Source organism: Athene noctua, chromosome 7 (genome assembly GCF_965140245.1).
Source record: "Athene noctua chromosome 7, bAthNoc1.hap1.1, whole genome shotgun sequence".
NCBI classification, from domain to species: domain Eukaryota; kingdom Metazoa; phylum Chordata; class Aves; order Strigiformes; family Strigidae; genus Athene; species Athene noctua.
This window is the reverse complement of record NC_134043.1, coordinates 10,196,261-10,212,924: the sequence shown is the minus strand read 5'-3', so window position 1 is coordinate 10,212,924 and position 16,664 is coordinate 10,196,261.

The following is a 16,664-nucleotide window of genomic DNA, read 5'->3' as shown; positions in this document are numbered from 1 at the left end:
GCGCTCCGCTGGCACCCCCGGGGCAGGCACCGCGCCGCCGTGCAGACTTCCGTGGCGACTTCCAGCACCGAAGCTGGTGAAACTCTTCCCGTAAAAGCCAGTAGAGGAACTTTTAAGACTCCTTTTGGAGTTTTAGAAAGCAGGCGTTCTTTATTGCAGCGCTGGATGTGCGGGGATCATTCCACCTAACGTGCATACACGAAAAAGTTCATCCTTTATGTACCTTAAAGACATGAATATTCGTACGTTTTCCAAGAAGCCTCCACCTTTATGCCTATCTATTACATATACAAAATACTGGCGTTGCAAAACTGCACTACACTTGCGTGGGGGTTTTGGGCAGTCACTGGTGGTTGTTTGGGGAGTTAGCCCCCTGCTCCTTTTTCCTGTTTATGGTCACAAGCCTTTTGAGGACAATTTCTTCTTCTTGGATGTTTCCCAAGTCTTGTCCAGCCAAGCTGTTCTTTCTTACCCACCTTTGCACAGAAATCTTTCTTATCTACCTTTTGGCAGAAATCTGCCAGGATGTATCTATTCTCAAGGTTAGGAAATTTTCTTTGTACATTTTAATCACTCAGGTCTTGTTAAATACAAAGTTAAACATTGTTTGGTAAAAGAATTTCTTAACATTTAAGGTATAATGGAACAGTTATCACTAATTGTTACAGTCTTCAACTTGCAGGCACCAACTGCTTGCAGGCATCAGCTTGCAGGCATAAAACTTTCAGGCTTGCAAAATCCCCAGCACCGACCCTGGGGATAAAAGACACGGCTGGGCCTTCGGTGAAGTCCTGCATCTTCAGCAGCCACCTGGTCTGCTGCCTGTTCCTCCTGATGGGATTCAAGGAACGTGGAACTCCCCTGGGTTTTCACCAGTTCTAGGGAGTGGGCCAAATCTGGGAGCCCGGCATTTCCAGGGCATGTTTTCCTGGAGCTCTGTTAGGCAGCGCTTTCCAGCTGGAGCTCCCAGCTCCACCTCGATTCCAGGAACAGGCAGTGTGACTTTTCTTTCCCGTGTCCTCCTGCTTTTTGGCTCTGCTTCCTCTTCCCAAGAGCGATTCCCGCAGGCCGCCGTGTAGCGCCCTTCACATCTTTCCTGGCCAGCAGATGGCACAAACAGTACAGGAATTTACTGCAGATTGCTTTGCTGTTTTAAACCAACAACCCCCGTGTTCTTAGAAATCTGGATGACTATGAATTGTGTTAGGTTCAGCCTGCATTACCTCGCTGTATCACAGAATAAACTGCAGAACTATTACTATATTAATTACGAAGTGTTTATGGCATACAACTTTTTTTTTTTTTTTTTTTTTTTTTTTTTTTAGAGCTGCTGATGTTAGAGGTGAAACAAAAGTCATTCTCACCAGCTGTAATTGTCTTGCAAAGGTCATATGGATCACCAGGATGAGAATTAAATTTGGTTTGCCAGAACTGCGGAGCATGAACCACATGATATTGTCCAGACTTTCACAGACTGGATAACAGGTCTGGCCACTGACGTACTAAGTTGACAGGATAACTGCCATCTCTATCAGCTGCATTTGAAAATAAACTGAACCATCCTCAACAAGAAAGGCTTTTGGTACAACACTCTGGGGAAACCCAGTTCAAGGCTGAATTTTAAGCAGGTAAAAGTTCCTTACTGCAACTCATTGTAATTTAGATTCTGGACATATTTTCTCCCTGGCTACCTTATATTGTGTCTGCAGAATATGTTTTTAAGCGGATACAGGTTTCCTTTTCTTAGTCTGTACTGATTTATATGTATGTAACTAGGTTTTCTGTTTGGATCCAGATTTAATCCAGGTGGTGCTCCTTTCTGGAATACGGTCATTGTGCAGATAGAATGAATTAAAAATTTGGGCAGAAGGGAGCTGACACTAATACTTACGTTGAGGGAGGAGAAAATTATGTCCTTTGGGCCTCATATTCCTATCTTAACTGATAGTGCCAGGATCATTATTTTGCTTTCACCCACGTCATCACACTGCCAGATCTGTCAAGAATTAGGACATGGAAACCCTGGTCAGGTAAAATCCTAAATAAAGAACTCACCTCCGTGTCCATGTTGGGTCCTGGCTGACTTGGCAAGTCTTCGTGAAATTGCATTAGTGTGGCACGGGGCCCAAAATTATAAACTGTGCTGAGTTATGTTAGATCCCACTGGGCAGAGAATATTTACTGTGTCAGTTGGCTATTATCAGCATGGCACACAATGAAAACTTTGTTGTGTTTCTAGATAAATAATGATCTTGCACTTGTGTAAACAGATGTCATGGCATTATGTATAGGAATTCAGAAATTACAGATTTCAGTAGGTGGCAAAGTATCACGTGCTCCAACATTGCTTTGTCTCAATATCTTGTAAAAGATGTTGCTTAGAGCTAGCAAATAAGTGTGCTTCTCTGGAAATTTCAAAACATGTTTTATGAGCTTCTTTCTTTTTGTCTTTGTTTTTAATTCAAGCTGCAATTGTAGGAAGTCACAAAAAAAGAAAACTCAGAAGACAATAATGAAAATTTTATTGTGACAGGTCTAGACAATAGTTTAAACCACTAACTCATGTTAATAGTTTCTCTCTGAAGTTTGGCATTTCATAGATATATGAATTCCCCCCGGTACATGTCTCATTTCTGTCCAATAGATTCATTCCTAATTGCTTGACTTATCAGGCAATCGTTACTAACAATAGGATTTTCTCAAATGGTTATTGAGTTGTTGTCAAAGTGTCTCAAATTGTCTACACGTGATCTTGCAGGAGGGTTTGTAGGGAATCATGTTGTGGGTTAGCAAAGACTTTATAGAGCTGAAGAAGTCCATATCAGATACTCCGAATTTATCTCTGAAGATTGATGTTTTTAACGGGCTGCCAATTTCAGTATTTTGTCTCCCAGAGTCAATTCATCACTAAAGCCAAATTCAAAATCTTTGCTCCTACTTACCATTAACTAATGTGTGTTGATTAACAATGTAACACAAAAGTGGTCATTGATTTAAATTGTATCATTTTGGGTAGATGGTGATAATTTATACAAAAGGTATCAAAATCTTATACAGAAAAGATCATGAAACAAAAGAGTGTAGTCATTTTTGGATACTAGAGTTGTGGTACAGAGCTGAATTAAGGCAGGCAAGTTTTATTTTTAGGAAGCACAATCTCTGAAAAAATGCTTTTTTGACGTCTTAGGTTGGGCATGGAAAAAACCCACCACTGGTGTAATTTATGAACTTCTGCACCATTAAGCTAAAAGTTTTGAACTAGAAAACTAGAGCTTTTATTGCTTACAGCCACAAACTGGAAAACCTTTCAGAGCTGTCTTTTCATTATTAACAGATTGTAATTTTCCCTGTTAGATCAAATTTTTCTGTCAGACAGTAATAAGTTCTGGATAGGGACTTGGTTTAAAATCAAGTATCAAATAGATATGAGCTTATGCAAATAAGTCTAACTTGTGTAAGAAAAAAAAATCTGTATATGTATGCAAGTGATGGATACAGAGGTGTCTGCAGAAATAATCAATTATCCAATTTAATTGAGACATATAATTCTGAAATCTGGACTTTGGCAGAGAAAAGTTACTCACACCTGAACTGATGTTAGTTCTGTAGATACAGATATATCCAGATATGTCACATAGAGAATAGATGATTGATTTAAAATCTATTTATATTTAAATATATAAATATATATCTTTATATATATATATATAAAAGATATATTTAAAATCTATTGATTTATAGAACATGTTAATGTTTAACAGGGGTTAGAAATTGCTGGGGTAAATCATACCTCCACAGGATATCATTGAATATCACTGAATCTGTAAGGGAGTTGAAAGTATGTCTTTGGGTTTAAGACAAGAAGTGTAAGATATCTGTGTTTGAAAAAGCAGGAAGGTAGGCTATTATAATCACAGGTTTTTAGTTTTTTGTTTAATATTACATTCAAATAATGTCTCCCTTGTGTCATATGAAGGTATTGTCTCAGTTATAACTGACATCATCAACACCTTGTGTAACACGTGGGATATACATGGATTCAAATCACATTTGTGAGGTTTTTAGGAATTTTCTCCTTTACCTTGTATTTTACAACTGAAGCTATTCAATGTATCAGTTGTAAATGAAGATGGACATTTATCTGAATGTGTTCCAATTCAAATCCAGTGCAGACCTGTAGCCAGGATGAGAAAGTAGAGATGGGTTGAATTGCATTTTATAGAAGACCTTGTGGATTTTGCATTGCTCTTGTGGATTTTCTGGAGCTTAAAACTTCTCTGGTGTTTCTGAGAAGCAGTTCAACATCTCAGTGTTAGGTTGTCACCATTGCCCTTATTAGTTCATAAAAGGGGAGCCAATATTCTAGAGTTGGAATAATCTGGATCATGTGAAGAACTGAAACCATTTTAATTGTTCTAATGAATGATCTCCTCTTTTATACTAATAGAGGACCAAAGTCTAGTCTCACTCTTTTAGACTTCTCTGCAGAGTTTAACATGGCTGATGTTGAAATCCTGGCATGTCATATGAGCTGGATGGCTGTACTAGTCCGGACCCTTCCTGAAGTGATGCACCCAAAAGACAGTGATGATCAGCTGCATGCCTACTCCACTTGACTCTTAATGGCTGGAAACCCACAAAAATCAATTTCCTTGTATCCTTTTCTAGCAATGGAATGCAACCACATTGGCAGCTGGACCCAGAGGCTAGCAATTTGCAGGCAATACCTGTTTGTCTGTATTCATTACCATCTGTGACTACATCATTGACTGCTTCTACCAAGATGATCAGTTAATCTTGTGAAATTAGTTTAATTAAACTGAAGTGAGCTATATAGATGTGACTATAGCTAGAATATGTGACATTTATTAGCAAAAGATCTTCAGTGTTTAGGAAGTGTCAGTGGGACGTAACACACCTAGTATAAAATGCTGTAGTTCTTCCCTGTAGTAAGAGGTATTATGCATTGGTTTTCCACAGAAAGTTATGCTAAAGTCACTGTTTGGTCCTCATCTCCAAAATATATCACCATTAGGGCCCAGTTTTTCTAAAATATACTTCGGTCTCTCTGAAACGAGGAAGACAGTTGCTATCATAGAATCACAGAATGGTTGAGATTGCAAGGCACCTCTGGAGATTGCCTATTATTAAAAGGGAAGAGGGGTAGCGATAGGACAGAATGGAAGGAAAAGACAGAAATAAAGCAAGCATCCAGAATAGAGTTGCAAGAGTAGTCACCACCATGGATCCAGAAGCATCCCATTGGTCCTCAGTCTTCAGTTCTTCAGTGGTGGGTGCACACACAGGGAAGTTTTGTGTTGCCTTTTAAGTTAATTGTATCAGCTGTGCTGGTTTAAGCCCTGCCAGGACCAGAGACCACATTGCTGTGGTCCCTCCCCCACCCTCAGGCTGGACAGGCTGGAAATGATGCACAAACCCCGGGGTTGAAATAAGGGGAAATTTAATACAACAGTGTATTAAACAATCTGAACAACAACAATAGCAATAATAACAACAATAAACAGTAATAACAGTAAACAAGACAGAAGATATACAGAGAAATACCGCAGCGAACACAGCCAGCCCGTCACACGTGCTTCCCGCGACAAAAGCCACACAGGAAAGCTCAGCATGGTATGAATAACCCGGCTGGAGATCCCTTCCCCCTGCTGGGGAGAAACTTAACCCTATCCTAGCTGAACCAGGATATCAGCTGATTAGCATATCTGACCACCTTTAGTTTTTCCTCTGGTCCCACAGTTTTTTGCTGACTTCATGCTTCTTGAGCAATCATCTGGCTTCTGGGGCAGAAATGCTCACCTCTGATCAGTTAATTAGTAATGCATGCATGGGGTCTGGCCTACACAATAGAGCCACAAATGGCTACCCGATGGAGCCAGTGATAAACATTTGGTTTCACTCAGTCCATGTCTCGCCCTTTGAGGCTTGTCTAAGGAGTTTGACAATGCAGCTGCAAGGGAGTGGGGGATGCATCCTTCGATACACTCCTGCTTCCTTGGATGACATTCCTTAGACTAATCCAAAGGCTGCAGCTTGTCCTTGAGGTTTGCACAGACACAAGCACGCTTTGCGACAGTCATTCGAGGTTTCAGACTCTCACAGGATCCCAGAGCTGGACAAAGTATTTCACATGTGTCTTACCAGTGCTGAGAAGAGGGAAGGATCACCTCCCTTTTGTTTGGCACTGTTGTCACACTACGACTTTCTGTTATAATTGTATAACCCTTTTTTGTTAAGAAAACTTTGCCATTTCCAAGATAAATATATAGTTGTTTTATATTTAACACTTACACACTGCAAACAGAAAAATCCGCTAGGAAAACAAGGTGCTATACACACTTTTATCCTCACAGAGGCAATGAGAGAACAACTAATACATAATACAAGAGCAGTGCAAAATTTGTAATGTACTACTGGCAGGCAGGAGAGTACCATGAGGATAACTGCAGTGTAAAAGCATGCTTGGCACAGAGCTGAGTAGTTTAAATTCTGTTTTATTTTATCAATGCAGAACAAGTTGTTTCTGACATTTGTAATTTAAATTTACAAGATACTTTTGGGGTACTCAGAAACTGCTTTTCTGTATTGGATGAAATAATAATCAAATATTTTCTGTTCTATTTTAGGAGGCTGTTTACAACTGTTTGTTTCAACTGTTGCACCATCTCTAGTAAGTGTTGATCAATAGCCTGTTTTGCACATGACAGTAAGTACTGTCACTTTTATTAAGATAACATTTAATGATTTTTTTTTTAACATATGAAGATCCATTTTTAAATATGTTCCTGTTTTTAACAAACTTCATGAAGGTTTTTCAAAATACTGCAAAGGCTACAAGTAGGATCAAGTGATTAATTAACAGATTAATCAAACTGCAGGTATAGCAGCTAGCTTATAACTTACAGACTGACAGATTCATAATCTTTAAAATAATATTCTCAGGCATAAAAGGCTTTCCTTTTACAGTGCCTTCATTAATTTAAAGAATCCTAGCAAATATATTACTGCCTCCTTTTCTGAAGGAATGTGTTGTTTATATTGCCTTATCGTTTACATATCGTCATTTAAAATAGCTCTGTTCAAATAATATAAAGTCACAGTTAAACTCAGAGTATGAAATCTGAGACAGTAAGTGAAATACGTAGGGTCAGCTAAAATTCTTTGCAACTATTTTGAAGATAAAATTTGAAGAGGAGAGATAGAGCTTTGGATGTTCTGGGTGCATGGCTGCTGGATGGAGACAGGTCTGTGGCATTTTGTGGATGGAATGAACACAAGATGTCACCCTAGCTGTGAGACAGCTCCAACCCAAAAATGCCATTAGTTGACAAGGAAAGAGAATGAAGGATTGAGGTTACATTTTTTTTTTTTTTAAGTTGTCCGATGACGGAGAACAGAGTGCAATATTTTTCTGAATTTTCTTGAGTCTCAATCATTTTCATACATTTACCTAGAACCCTAAAATCTTATAGGAGGATGCAATGGCAACTACTGTGAAAAACTTTCAGATACCATCACATAGTTAAATTGTTATGTTTCTTCCTAAAACTTTTAAACCTTTTTTGTGCTGAAGAGTAGTATTTTATTTATGTAACAATTTGAAAATCCTTTACCTTTACGCTAAACAATGTAAAATTCTTCCTTCGAGGAAGAAGAGATTGAAAATACAATGGTATTTATGTGAAAATGCAATGATATTAACATTCCTTCTGATTATGGATAGGGAATGGATACGTTAGATATTAAACTCCTTGACATCAGGTTCCTGATTTCAGTAATGCAGACAGCATGCCTATATTCAAAATGACATTTATGCTTTAGATGTTTGTCTTCTTCCTGTATATATAAAAAAAGCTTTTGTAGTGAAGATGCCTGTCTGGGACTTGTGAGGACAGACCTCAATGCCTTGTTGTTTTGTAGATGCTCATGTTACCTTAGATGATAATTCTCATGTCATTTATCTCATCCATACAGTGAGAATATCTTCATCTGTAAGATGAGGATAGCTATATTTCTTTACTCACATTGCCTGTTTGTATTTAGATAGAAAGCCCTTAAAGCAAAGACTAATTTAAAAATATGTTTGTATGGGACCTATAGCAGAGAATGTTTGTACGTATCAGGGAGCTCTGGACACTACTGTAATACTGATTAAGCAAAAGTGTGTTACTCTTAACCACCAAAATTTAAATATACAAGTGATAGTAAAATACTATTTTGTTACAAAGTATACATCTTAGGGAAGCAGATTCTCATCAACCTGGACAGAAGAGGAATCTAAATAGTGAACAGAGAGCATGTCAAGTAGTCTGTGATACCTTTGCCTGAGTGTGCTTTTAGCCCATGGTGAATAACAGAATACCTTCAAGAAAATATCAGATAATTCTCACATTTTCTGCAAGCTGCAGTTAGAAATACACTTATTCGTGATTTCCTTGAAGTGGCTTACCCCTCCCTTGACTAACATTATTAGTATGCTCCTACATCCATAGTTTTATGCTACTCTTCTGTTTTGCATAATTCTTCATGTCCTTAAAATCAGTGTAAGTTCTTAAGTAATGTCTTAAGTAAGTAAGATCTTAAAAGATTTAAGACTCTTTCAGGCTGCCATTTAAAGGAGTTCTAATATTCCTGAGAATAAGAGTGGTTAATTCTTAGTCTGTTACATAATATTGCTTTTTTTGATTGAAACTCAGTGGGAGCTTAGACAGTTAGCACTCCACAAGAGAATGCTCAATAGCTTGTAATATTATTGGACTCTGAGCTTTTATGGTTCAAGCCTTTATAAACTGTGTCAAGCTGTGATAGGTATAATTATTGCACATATTGGCTTAACCTATATAGTGCAGTCATAATGTATTAGCCTTTCCCATGTTCACTTGCCCGTCCTTTATTATCAGTGACATTTTCCCTTAAAGGTTCAGAGCAAGCATGACTTTATGATCAGCCATAAGCTTTAACTAAGCCAACTCCTTTTTTCTAAGGAAGACTGTTGAAGAAACCAGGAGATGGCAGTCTTTCTTAATGGATCAGAGTTAAGTTCTACTGGTCACAATTTCTGTTCTTGTGCCCCAGAACATGCCAAAATTTAAAATGAAGCGAAGGAAGAGCCACACCTCTTGTCTTGCTGGCACAGCAAGTCATTGCGTGCTTGACCCCTCTGCTGTCTTCCAGAGCCTTTTCTTTCAGGTGTCAGAACAATCACATAAATCCAGAGGGAACTGTGGTCTTCCCAATCTTCACATTGGCCTTAGTGCAGTTTTCTTACCCAGCTGTTTCAACATACCTGAACTACAGTTCTCTGCTCTCTGGTAACACATAGAAGTGCAGCTTGCCTTCCTAAGGCTGTGTACTTCATCTGAAAGCAGGCTATTTCAGAGAAAACTATCTTAGAAACAAAACAGAATTCATTCATGTATGTTTAATCAACAAAAATGTAGTAATCCAGAGATTGTGTGACCTACTCTATGTCTCTGTTAATTTGCTCCTTAATGTATCTGTCACCATTCTTGGACAACTTGGAGCCTCCATAGGGGATCAAGATGGTTTTAAATGGCTGTGGTGCTTTTGTTCATGTAACTTGACAAAAGGTGGTGTCACATCATCTTATAACTCTGTGGGATATCACTGTACTAAGATACATGATTGTCTATTCTTACGAGAGAAATACTTGCTGTATGGCAGTATTAGATATCAGTTTCTCTGTGCTGTTGGTTCAAAGCATGAACAAAAACTTCTTACCTTTCTATATGTTTTTCTGTAAAGTAAGTGCCAGAAACTCCGAGGAAAGTGTAAAAGTGGCTTAAATTGACTCTGTCCTTATTGTCACAGTCCAACTCAAACAGATCTTAAGAAAAGCATGGTGTTCCTTCCATTATTATATTTACTAGAACCAAATGATAGATTTAATTCTAACAAACTAACAATCTTTCATCTCCATAGTCCTTGTGGCATTGTGGCTTTTGGACTCCCAAAGCTGCTTCTCAGTGTTACCACTCCTTCCCTCAAACTGCAGTAAGGTGCATGGGAATGACAAGTGTATAGAGACCAAGAGCACATATTATTTATGACCACATCAGGCTTATACATTGTTTGGAGTAACAGTTTGTCTTCTATTGGGGGAAATTTTTGCTTTGTACTTTACAACCATTTCAGACAGTCTTAAACAACCCTTCACTGACTAATAGCAATAATAACAATAATAATAATAATAATAAATTGTTTTAGGCAATGCTGAATAAGATGAGCAGATGTATAAACTAGCTATGTTTATTAAGTATTCTGGTTGCTACCTGAGCTTGTTGCGGAACCAAGCAAAGGGGGAAAACAATAAATTGTTCTGAAGATCCAGCTATATTCTCACTTGTCATATTTGTCAGTGTTATAAGGGAAAGGTTTTTTGTTTTTTAAGTTAGTGGTAACAGACTTCCATGTCATGTTTGTGTGTAAAGGTCCTCAACCTTTCTTGTGCACCTCACCATGTTCAGTTTAATGCACGTTACTCAATGTCTTGTCACCGTTTTCCTGAGCATTCATGCCTGTAGACATTCTGCAGATGACTGGTTCCCAAAGCAGAGCTCTATTTTTAACTTGGCATGTAGGAAGACGAGCTGTTCACATCTAGCAGAAGGCAAATGTCTTTGGACTTGCAAGCTGGGATTCTGCCGGTGAGAATCATGTACGAGGTAAGGAGTATCTGGATATAGGTTTGGAATATGGATACACTGAGAGCGCACAACTCCTTGGTGTGGCAAAACTGCTTGATATACAAATGTCACTGAACATATTGACCAAAGTTTGTTATTCAGTCTGCTTCACAAAATGTCAGCAACAATTCTCAGATAGCTACAATGGAATTTACCTTAGCTTTGTATATGAAGTTTCAGTTGATATGCAACATCATAATACAAGCTTCTAAAAGCTATGTTAAACATTTAGCTTGCACTTAATCATCTGCCAGGAACGTTTAAAGGCATAATTTCTCATTAATAATTATTAAATCACTGAGTTGTGCAAAGAGAGATGTTCCGTCTTTACTTACATAATGGTAAAACACAGGTCATTTACCAAGCGTGCAACAGCACATCAGATATTGGAATTTTCTTGAAGGGAATTAACAGAGCCTTATTAGAGAATATGTATTAGTAGAGGAAGGAAGCATTTGGTGATTGAAACAGTGTTCAGCCAGGGCATACAGTCTAGTTTCTACACTCCCCCATACTCTGACAGCTTAAATTATTCTCATGTAAATTGGCAGGTGTAAAGAAATGACATTAATAATATAAACAAAAGTATTTTAGTGTCACTCAGTTATGGGACTGAGACTCAGAAAATACACATGGAGCTTCTACCTCTGCCACAGACATCCTGCATGACTGAAATGATGTCCATCTAACTATGGATATTAACAGAGGTCCTGTATTAAAGCACTGTCATGGTTTAACCCCAGCCAGCAACTAAGCACCATGCAGCCACTTGCTCACTCCTGCCCCTCCCAGTGGGATGGGGAGGAGAAGCAACAAAAAAAGTAAAACCTGTGGGTTGTGATAAGAACAGTCTGATAACTAAAATAAAATAATAACACAATATTAATAATAATAATGATAATTAAAATGAATATAACAAAAAGAGAAATAACACCCAAGAAAAGACAAGTGATGCATAACGCAATTGCTCACCACCTGCTGACCGATACCCGAACACCAATCTGCCCCTCCTGGCCAACTCCCCCCCCAGTTTCTATACTGAGCGTGATGTTCTATGACGTAGAATATCCCTTTGGCTAGTTCGGGTCAGCTGTCCTGGCCATGCTTCCTCCCAGGTTCCTGTAGAGCTGCACACTGGCAGAGCGCGGGAAACTGAAAAATCCTTAATTTAGGATAAGCGCTACACAGCAACAACTAAAACATCAGTGTCTTATCAACACATTCTCACACTAGATCTAAAACACAGCACTATACCAGCTGCTAGGGAGAAAACTATCCCATCTGAAATCAGGACAAACACTCACTTCAAGAAGCAGTTCAAATGTCACATGAGCTCTGTAGTGGTGTCTGTCTCTCTTCATTGACTGTTGGAAGTACAGAGTGAATAGGCTCTTAATGTAGTCAAGGTCCTGAAATGCAGTTTTGGAAATAGTGCTGAAAGTTTATCTGGGTTTGTAGGCTCTAAATATTAACTGATTGAGCTGAAATGCTGTATTTCCCTAGACAGTCCCTTATACCCTTTTGTATAGAGTTCAGTAATTACTTATGCTTGCTTATCCATGATAACAATCAATCTTGCCTATCTACAATAACAATACCCCAGGTCCAGGGTTTTCAGGGAATCAAATTTGTAGGAATCGAGAGGGTCTGGCTTAGGGCTGTTCCTCTGTCCTTCTGGTGAGCCCTTGGTCTCTCAGAGAATCTGTTCTCCCTCAGTCCTCTCTGCTCAAAACATGAGGGAGTCCTGCTATTCAGTTTGCTTTGCAGAAGTTTTTGCAACCTAGACAATTCTGTGATTCTGTGTCTATGCCTTCATTCCTCTTCTGGAGGGTATGGAGAGAAAACTAATCTCTTCAAGTTTGAGGGGTTTTTTTTTAGGATTTTTAGGTTTTTTGAGTCTCAGAATGACATTGCTTCTGTATAATGCTCATCCTTTGGGTTAATAGGTACCCTTTCCCATCCACGTCCATAAGGAATGAAGATAATCGAACACAGAGAGAAGGAGGCAGCAAATCAGTATAGGTGAGCTCCAGGCAGAGAGCAAATGTACTCACTGTGTAGTGTGTAAAAGGGCAATTTAGGGCTTTAAATGAAACCTGAATTACCTCAACCTTGAATGGCAAATGACATTAATCTGTAATTATGTAATTTCACAAAAGAAAGGAAGAAAAGAAGAGATGTCTAACTGATGTAGATGGCAAAATGCCAAAAAAAAAAAAAAAAAAAAAATCCTGAGCTGGGATTTGTACATTTCAAGAAGAATGAAGCAAGGATACACATGGAAACCTGGAGCATAAGTCATATATATATATTGCAGATATGCAGCAGGTTTTGATGAATGAAGCAGATCTCTGTGTGACTTAGGCTTTAAGTCTTAACACCCCTGCAAACATAAGCATTCAAAAAATATCTTCTGTCTAGATACCAAATGTAGAGCAAAATTTCTGTTGTAAAAATGCTATTTCAAATGCCATAGAACTAAACTTTGATTAAAAAAACCTGATAGTTGACTTCAGCAAAAAGAGGTGGTTTTGCTATACCCTAGATTCCCCTGAGTGTGCTCTTCTAAAAGACCACATTCCTTCACTGACCCTGACAACAGAAGTGGGAGAGTCCTTTGATGATGCAAAAATGCAGTGTCTCACATCCAAGCACATGCCACATTTCAGCTGCTACCATCTATATGTTGTGTATCCTCAAAGATAAGTTTGTGTTTTCTCAAGAGCCCTGTTACATCCTGAAATTATGGCTCCTGGTTGGTCATGTCACATCAGGACAATGAGCATCTCTGCTGATGGGTGGTGCTTACTAAGGACAGTGGAGATGTCTTTGGCATGAGGTCAATCATGTTCCCTGCGCTAAGAGGCTGCCTCAACCAGGCCCATATTTCACACTGGTCTGGGCAGTGTAGTGTCTGGGATAAGCAGGATGCCATGTCTCAGCTCCCTCAGTTGTTCTCTGTGAATTTCATGAGCCTGTTACAGGATTCTGGCACAATAAAGTCAGGAAGAATCATTAGGGAGAGTAAAGACCTGGCAGGACACTTTGTTGGGCTGTGTGTTGATCCATGGAGTTGTGCATAGTGCAGGTGAGGTGGTGGGGACGTAAGTATTGGAAGGGCTATGTCAGAAGCTCAGTAAAGACAGAGTAGGAGATACAGGTGCTATTTTAAATAAAACTTGCTATGCTGGCAGCTCAGACTTAGGACATGCACAGATCTCGGCCTCCTCAGAATATACATGCCTTGTGAAAACAGCATTTTCAGTTTCTTCAGTTTTCTTCTACATTTATGGTCTTGCAGTATTCTCACATTGGCTGGTGTTGTACAGCTATTTGTTGGCCGCTGTGAGACTTTCTCTGTAGTCTGATTGCTCAGGATAATAATTTACCTGCAAAAGTAAAGTCATTTGTGCTGTGCCATAGAATTAGAATTAGTCACTTTTTATTCTGACAGAAGAAGATAAAGCATTGAATAAGTCTGTCCCTGCAGGTGATGCTGAGGGACATTACCCAGCCTGATTTTTCTGTAGAATATTTAGTTCTTCCAGGGAGTTAAACCTCACCTCCACCACACATTTCTACACATTTATGACTTTTACAACTTTACGTCTTGTAGGTAGCTATCTTCAGAAAGGATAAACAAGGTAATTGTAAATAATTTTTTTAATTACATAATTTCCAACATCATATCTTTCCATTAAACAGCACAGCTTTAGCAGAGACACAGACCTGTGAGGCAGCAGCTGTGAATCAGTTAAGCTCTCCTTCATTATTAATATCTTGGTTTTATTGGTTTTAAGATAGATTCTTTGAGTCACATTTTTAAAACCATCTTGTAGATTTGCACACATGATTTTAAGTGTGAATAATTTGAAAGCTCTTAGTGTCCCTATCTCACTTCTGTGATTTTTGCCTTTTTGTATTGCAGTGAAGGTGCTGAATGAAGAACTGATCCTACTTCAGAATTATCATAGAATCACAGAATGGTTTGCGTTGAAAGGGACCTTAAAGATCATCTAGTTCCAACCCCCTGCCATGGGCAGGGACACCTTCCCCTAGCCCAGGTTGCCCAAAGCTCCGTCCAACCTGGCCTTGGACACTGCCAGGGAGGGGGCAGCCACAGCTTCTCTGGGAAACCTGTTCCAGTATCTCACCACCCTCACAGGGAAGAATTTCTTCCTCAGATCTAATCTAAATCTACCCTCTGTCAGTTTAAAACCATTACCCCTCATCCTGTTCCTAAACCACTGATGCAGAGTCCCTCCCCATCTTTCCTGTAGCCTCCTTTAAGTACTGGGAGGCCACTCTAAGGTCTCCCTGGAGCCTTCTCTTTTCCAGGCTGAACACCCCCAACTCTCTCAGCCTGTCCTCACAGGGGGGTGCTCCAGCCCCCTCAGCATTCTCATGGCCTCCTCTAGACCCACTCGAGCAGGTCCATGTCCTTCTGATGTTGGTGCCCCCAGAGCTGGACACAGCACTGCAGGGGGGTCTCACGAGAGCGGAGCAGAGGGGGAGAATCCCCTCCCTCGACCTGCTGCCCACACTGCTCTTCATGCAACCCGGGACACAGTTGGCTTTCTGGGCTGTGAGTGCACATTGCTGGCTCATAGCCAGTTCTCCATCTACTAGGACCTCTAAGACCTTCTCCTCAGGGCTGCTCTCAATCCACTCATCGCCCAGCCTGTATTTGTGCTTGGGATTGCCCTGACCCATGGGCAGAACCTTGCACTTAGCCTTGTTGAGCTTCTTGAGTTTTGCACCTCTCTATGTCTCTAGGCCTCTATCTTGTTAAACTGCACTTAATGGCAAAATGTTTATAATTTCAGCATGTAATTTTCTACTGATCTCAGACAGCTTTTGTGGTATAAGCAGTACTTGGCGCATTTGAGAGATACACTTTGATTAATAAAGGACAGACTAGTGAGCTAATATGAAGAACTGTGTAAAGATTAAGATTCTCCAATTTTGTTGGAATGGAAATAGACCCTTAGCTCTATTTTAGGAAACAAATCCAATAAAGGTCCAATTTAAAGAAAAAAGTCCATTTACATGCATAAGTACAGGTGTCTGACTTTTTCTCTCTCAAAGAATTACCCCTAAAGTTATGAAATAAGAATAATTACTATTAGCAAAAATTTCTGATCATTTATTCTACCCGGATTTTCTGGAGTACATTTTCAGATCATGGATTATATGTGCATATCTCATTATCACTAATGAGAATTTCAATGCAGCATATAATTTTACTTCGCTATTTTGTATGACTTGTATTACACCTGTCAGTCTGCTTTCCTCCTGCTATTTCATTAATATTTAAATATTAATATTTAAAGGTCAAACTTATCCTGCAGTGATATTAAAGTATATTATTCAGTTTCATCTGACTTGAGGAGAACATCTCTGGGACAGTGTTCACTAGATAGGGAAAAAGGCAATCACCATACACTTTGCTGCCTTTTTAATGCCTTTTTTTTTTCTCCACCCTCCATTATAAATTGGACAGTTTCCATCTGAGAGAGGGAAGAGAGAGGTTTGTAAAGGAATAAAGTGTAATTCATATTGTAGTCAATGGGAGTGAGGTGGCACTCTTCTCTGTACCTGAAGAGTCTTGCACTGAAGCAGTTGCAGAACTGAAAGTCTTCGCAGGACACTGAAGGAAAACTGTTTGTCCACTAGAACTTCTCAGTGGAAGATGTATCTGTCAGGCTCAATGCAGCTCACATTCAGGTCAATGAAAGAACGTGTGTGATGGCAGGATCTGAACCAAACCCCTCCTCCTCTGTGCTGGGTTTTTGAAACAAACATAGATCATGTTTCAGCAGTATGGCATCCTGGGATAAAAAAGAAGTGCTAAGTACAGTGGTATGGTAAAGGTAGTGCTCCAAACTAAGCAATATTTGTTTACACATATATTTAGATAGCTGAACTGTGTTCCAT